Genomic DNA, 6,502 nt, shown 5'->3' on the forward strand with positions numbered 1-6,502 from the left:
TGAAAACTTTTCTTGGGGGCGCCTGGGTGGCTCAGTTGTTAAGTGTCTGCCTTCGGCTCAGGTCATGATCCCAGGGTTCTGGGATCCAGCCCCGCATTGGGCTGCCTGCTCAGTGGGAAGAATGCTTTTCCCTCTCCCACTCCCCCTGCTTGTGTTCCCTCTCTCGCTGTGTCTCTCTCTGTCAAATAAATAAATAAAATCTTAAAAAGACAACAAAAAAAAACTTTTCTTGGAACTAAAATTTTTTTTTTTTTTTTTTTTCTGATTGGAAAGAAATTAAAATTTGTTTCTGAGCCCGGGCACTATATCTCCTAATGGAGAAGTCACCCTGAGAACAGTGTCCAGGGCATGATAGCTGTTCAACTGTTGAATGGAGTATATGGATGGCATGGAATCTAGGATAGTTGGGTCCTGCCTCACTTCCACTTAACTGGTTAATAATCATCATAAGTCCTGTATTTATAAACCAAGAGGGTAAAATCTGTTGCATTTCCTTCTGTTTTCTCAACTCCTCTGAAATTCAATGACAGTTATGGTCTGTGCCATATCATTTTGCCTTTTATTACACACATCTAATATCTTTTATTGCTTTTGTGATTGTTTGAAGTGTTAGTCTTATCTCTGTGACTAGATTATAGAGTCCTTCAGGACTGGGATTTTATTGTATTCTTCCTTATAATGTTCCCAGAGTCTATGGCACAGGGTATGTGATTAATTTTTCCTGGTTATTTGTCTGATTGCACTTTTAGGTCATTAAATACATAAAAAGTACAGAAAAAGATAAACTTTAGTCCATAACATAGTTGAGCACTGGATCAAGAGAGAAATGGCTTGAAAGGAGGTAGCAGGTATTCTGAAGCAGGGCTTCTCAGTCTTTTTCAAGTCAGGTCCTGGCACCATAGGAAATGGCCCCATTTGCACAGCACTTGGCTAAAGGAATGAGGCTGCTTGAAGCCAGAGGTGACTCAGAACCCACCACCCATGTGGGAGATGAATGTCTCCATATTTATGCTGTTGGGGAGGAAAAATTTTCCCCTCTACCTTCTAGATTCTTGGCTGAGACCCCTCTATAATGAAAGATAGATTAATAGGAGAAAAAACAAACAGAAGTTTAATAACATATATACCTCCTGTATGCATGGGAGAGACCCAGAAAAAAAACTGAGTAACTCTTAAATGGCCCAAGTTACTACCTCCAATACCATCTCTAGCTAAAGACAAAAGAAGTTGACATGAGGGGTGGGGAGTCAGTTATCAGGCAAAGCACAGTTAAGAAGGATTAAGTAGTTATGCAAATTTAAGTCAGCTGCTTTCTCCATGATAAGACTTTCTATAAATGTCGTCATTCTTCTTTTCCTGGTCCAGAGAGGGGGACACCCCTAGAAATGGAGATTTTCCCTATAAGTGTTGATGTCTCTTATGAAAGGGTAACTTCTGTTGTTTCTTAAAAATAATCAACCTAAGATAAGCCTTAAAACAAAGAGGCATACCTTGGAGTAGCAAATTCTGCTCCCTGAAATGGCATAACTGCTGGAAAGCCTTCTCTGAGATCTGTTGTAATTGCTGATGTAGAATTATTAACTAATCTCCAGAGATATACTAGATATGTCTCCCATTGGCTGGTGAGAGACATTTGCTAAATCGTTAGGAATTTTGCCAGACCATCGTTAAATAGAGCCATTGTTAAAAATTAAATTACATAAAATTATAAATAAATTATATTAAAAATGAAAGTAATAAATTCTCAACACCTCACATTTTACCACTTTACTACTGTACATTTCTTTCTTTTTTTTTTAAGTAGGTTCCATGCCCAGCGTGGAACCCAGTGTGGGGCTTGAACTCACGACCCTGAGATTGAGACCTGAGCTAAAATCAAGAGTTGAACACTTAACCAACTGAGCACCCACGCACCCCAATTTCTTATATTTTATTGTTAACTATGTTTTTGAAGTTATTTATGCCTATTATATGTGTATGATGGAAACAATATAATGGTGTGCTACTACTCAGGCCCTCCCAACTCTGTGCTCAGTAATACCAAATTGGTAGCTTGAAATTCACCATGATGAAAGCATTTACTCCATGGAAATCAGAAAATGCTGAAAATCAGGGCTTTTTCTTTCTACAGAAAGAAAAGAGCTGTATGTTAAGTATCTATCACCACACTACTTTCCTTATCCCTCCTTACACTGAAGGGGTTCAGAACAAGTCTCCCCAAAATGTGGACCATTTTGAGCTGAAGGCAATCAAGACCCAGAGACTCAGGAATAACTTTTACCTCTCCTTTAAACTACCTAAAAGAATTTAGATGGACACCTGGCCCAGAAAGAAAGCTATTACCAAGAGATAACATTTTTATCTGAATGACCTATATGTATGGCAGGACAAAAATATAATTACCACACATCTGCTCTCCTTATCATCCTATGAATCATCCTCCTCCCTTTTCAAACCTCAGGTTCCCATCCCATTCCTTAGCTCAAGATGGCATATAAGCCTCAATTGCCCGGCTTGTCCTTGGGTCTCATATTCTTATGGGCCACCCATACATACATAATTAAATTTGTTTTGTCTTGTTAATGTTTTATGTTAATTTGATTATTAGACCAGCCAAAGAACCTAGATAGATAGAATTAAAATTTTTTCCTCCCCAATGCATGCACACATGTGCAGGTGCGCACACACACACACAGACACACACACAATATACCCACAGCAGGTCTAGACTGAGGACATTCTGAGGGGCTATGCAAATTGGTATTGAACAAGAAACATGAGTAAAAATAGTAGGATCTATGACATTGGAGGGATCCTCTGGGCAAATGAGCAGAGGGGAAGAAAGCACCTTCAATTCAGCCTTCAATTTGGCTGTATTCCACTGCTGGCATATGTCTGATTCCTACCCCCGATTCTCTACACCTCCAACCAAAACTGTTGTATTGTTCTTAGGTCCTTGGAACCCTGTTTGGTGATTAATCTGGTGAACTAATTTGTGCTTAGTGGTTAACAGTGCTTCGATGTATTTTTTCTCCTAAATAATACATTTTCATGTCCATAAGACTCTTCCATGCTCTACCTCCTCCAAACCAGTGAGAAAAAGCCTATTTAACTTCATATAAACCATATTGTGTTTTGTCTACTGATTTCAAAATATCTAGAAGTTTTGAGATTTTGTCATAAGGTCAATAATAGAAAGGAGTGATTGCTTACTCAGTGAAATGGGGCAGTGAGGAGGGGCTATGAAGTAGTAGACCCACACGTGAGGATGGGTCTTGCTACTAGCTGCTCATCATGTGGGCAAGTTTAATACTTACCCTCTTTAGTTGTTATCTTTACCCTTATTTCATAGCTAAGAAAGCCAAGACTCCTAGAAATCAAGTGACTTGCTGAAGATTACAAGATGCTGATCCTAAACTACTACTGCATTGTAACAATTCACTTCATAACTTAGTGGCATAAAACAATCATGTTATTATGTTCCCAGATTATGTGGACTTGATATCTGAGAAAGGTTCAGCTGGGCCATTCTGTCTTGGGGTCTCTTATGAGGCTGTGGTCAGATAGCAGCTATATTGCAACACTTAGGGGCTGGAGCAGCTGAAAGCTGGTCTCCCTTTCTCTCTCAAGATATACTGATATCAAGATATCTGTCTATAGCTCTTTCTTGGCTAGAACCATGGAAGGTGTGAAAGAGAAGAAAAAGAAGTTTCCTGCTTTGCCAGAAACCCTTAAGAAAAAGCAAAGGAATTTCGCAAAGTTGCAGATCAAGCATTAAGAGAAAGAAGTTTGCCCACAAGATGCTTCAAAAGGCAAGGAGGAAGCTTATTGATGAAAAAGCTAAGCATTACCACAAGGAAGGTGTACAGAACTGAGATTCAAATGACTAGGTTGGCAAGAAAAGTTGGCAACTTCTATGTACCTGTGGAACCCAGATTGGATTGGTCATCAGAATCAGGTATCAATGGTGTGAGCCCAAAGGTTTGAAAGGTGTTGCAGCTTCTTTGCCTTTGCCAGATCTTCAATAGCACCTTTGTTAAGCTCAACAAGACTTCAGTTAACATGTTAAGGATGGTGGAACCATATATATAGCATGGGTGGACCCAAACCTGAAACCAGTGAGTAAATTGATCTACAAGTGTGGTTATGGAAAAATCAACAAGAAGCAAATTACCTGACAGACGACACACTGATTGCTTGATCTCTTGGTAAATATGGCAGGGAGGAGGATCTGATTCAGATCTATACTGTTGGAAAACATTTCAAAGACGCAAACAACTTTTGATGGCCCTTCAAGTTATCTTCTCCAAGACGGGGAATGAAGAAGACGACCTCCCATTTTGTAGAAGGTGGAGATGCTAGCAACAGGGAAGATTAGATCAATAGGCTTATCAGAAGGATGAACTAAGGTATCTACCATGATTATTTTTGTAATCTGGTCAGTTAATAAATGACTACTTTCAAGTTGAAAAAAAAAAGATATCTATTTATCTACCTACGTAAACTACTTACTTACCTATCTAGAGAGAGAGAGAGAGAGAGTCTCAGAGCTTCTCCATGTGAGCTAGTCTGGGCTTCCTCACAGTATGGCGGCCTCAGCACACTTGGATTGCTTACACAGTGATTCAGATTTTCGACACAAATGTCTTGCAAGCAAGGGGAGCTACATCACCTTTTCTGACCTAGCTTCTGAGTCACAGTGTACTTCTATCACATTCTTGGTTACAAGAAAGTCACAAATCCACCCATTTTCAACTAGAGAATAATTCAACTACACCTCTTGATGTGAGAATGGGAAGGTTCTAGAAGGACATGTGGGATGACAGGTACTGTTGTGGTCATCCTTGAAAATACCATCTGACATAGATGGTTATGTGACCAATCCAGAATTTTAAGCGTGGGCTGTTTTGTGTCAAGTTCTGCTCACCCTGCTGTACCATATACCATCCTCAAGGCTCCACATGTGTATTCAAGCAGTAATTATCCAAGAAAGCAGGCTTCCCAGGAAAGAGTAAATGAGGGGAAAAGAAGCACATGGAAGGGTCACACAACACCTTGCCTGCTGGCTGGTGTCCCACGCCTCCAGGGTCCGCCAGCCATGCCCACACCCTGACTGTGCTCGGCTCCAAGCAGCAGCACCCATCATCCCTGCCTGCCAAGCACAGGTGGGGCGGGGAGCCCTTGGCCGCCACCCCACAGGGAGCTGCAGTGCCTGGGGCAGATCCAGCACATTCTGCACTGAAGGTTCCAGAAGGATGAGCGCACTGGCACCAGCATGCTCTGGTTGTTTGGCATGCAGGTGCACTACAGCCTTTCCTCTGTTGACAACAACATGTGAATTCTGAAAGGGTGTTTTGGAGGAGTTGTTGTGGTTTATCAAGGGATCTAAAAACGCTAAGAAACTGTCTTCCAAGGGAGTGACAATCTGGAATGCCAATGCCTCCTGAGACTTCTTGGACAGTCTGGGATTCTCCAACAGAAGAAGGGGATTTAGGTCCAGTTTATGGCTCTCAGCGGAGAGGCATTTGGGGGCAGAATTCAAAGACAAAGATTCAGATTATTCAGGTCAAGGAGTAGACCAACCGCAAAAGGTGTTTGGCACAATTGAAACCAAACCCAAGGACAGAAGAATCATCCTGTATGGTTGGAATCCAAAAGCACTTCATCTTCTGGCCCCACCTCTCTGCCATGCCCTTTGCCAGATCTCCGTGCTGACTGGTGAGCTGTCCTGCCAGCTGGACCGGAGGGCAGGAGACATGGGCTTGGCTGTCTCTTGCCCTCAATGGCCCTTCAACATGGCCCGCTCGTGCTGCTCACCTATGTGATCGCACACATCACAGGCTGGAAGCCAGGCAACTTCGTACATACTTTGAAGATGCACATATTTACCTGAATCACATTGAATCTCTGAAAATGCAGCTTCAGCGAGAACCAAGGCCTTTCCTGAAGCTCAAAATCCTTCAAAAAGTTGAGATAATCCATGACTTCAAGGCTGAAGACTTTCAGATCCAAGGGTACAATCCTCACCTGACTATTAAAATGGAAACGGCTGTTTCAAGTGCCTTTAAAGGAGGTGTTCCAAGGAGATTCAGTCTTTAGGGGTTGGACCAAATGCCCAGGGAAAGCTCATTTATTCTAAAGGAAAAAGGAACTAGGTCCAAAATCTATTGGTGACCAGCAGGTATTGTTCATTAAATTTTAAGGATGTTGCCTCTGGCAAATATAACCTTGAGGGTTCTCTTAGTAACAAAAGGCCCCGAATTTGGTTAACTCACCAAGGACGTGTGAAAATGCTGAGATTGGGAATAAAGTCAGAGAGTGAAAATTTATATACTCTTAAAAATATGCACAGCATTTCAATCCCATATTTTTATGAAGGTCAGTGAATTTCTAGAATTGCATATAAACTACTCCCTTAAATTTGAGCAAGCTGAATAATACCAAATAGTCATAATAACATACAGTTGTGGTTATAAACATTTAAAGTTATATTTGCTTTACA

At 41.2% G+C, this 6,502-nt stretch overlaps 2 pseudogenes; both read left to right on the forward strand.

Annotated features, from left to right (window-relative positions):
- Positions 1-3,679: 3,679 nt before the first annotated feature.
- LOC118532725 (large ribosomal subunit protein uL30 pseudogene) lies at positions 3,680-4,447 on the forward strand (annotated as a pseudogene).
- A 139-nt stretch (positions 4,448-4,586) lies between these two features.
- LOC118532727 (thymidylate synthase-like) lies at positions 4,587-6,099 on the forward strand (annotated as a pseudogene).
- Positions 6,100-6,502: the final 403 nt, after the last annotated feature.

Source organism: Halichoerus grypus, chromosome 12 (genome assembly GCF_964656455.1).
Source record: "Halichoerus grypus chromosome 12, mHalGry1.hap1.1, whole genome shotgun sequence".
In the NCBI taxonomy this organism is placed as follows: domain Eukaryota; kingdom Metazoa; phylum Chordata; class Mammalia; order Carnivora; family Phocidae; genus Halichoerus; species Halichoerus grypus.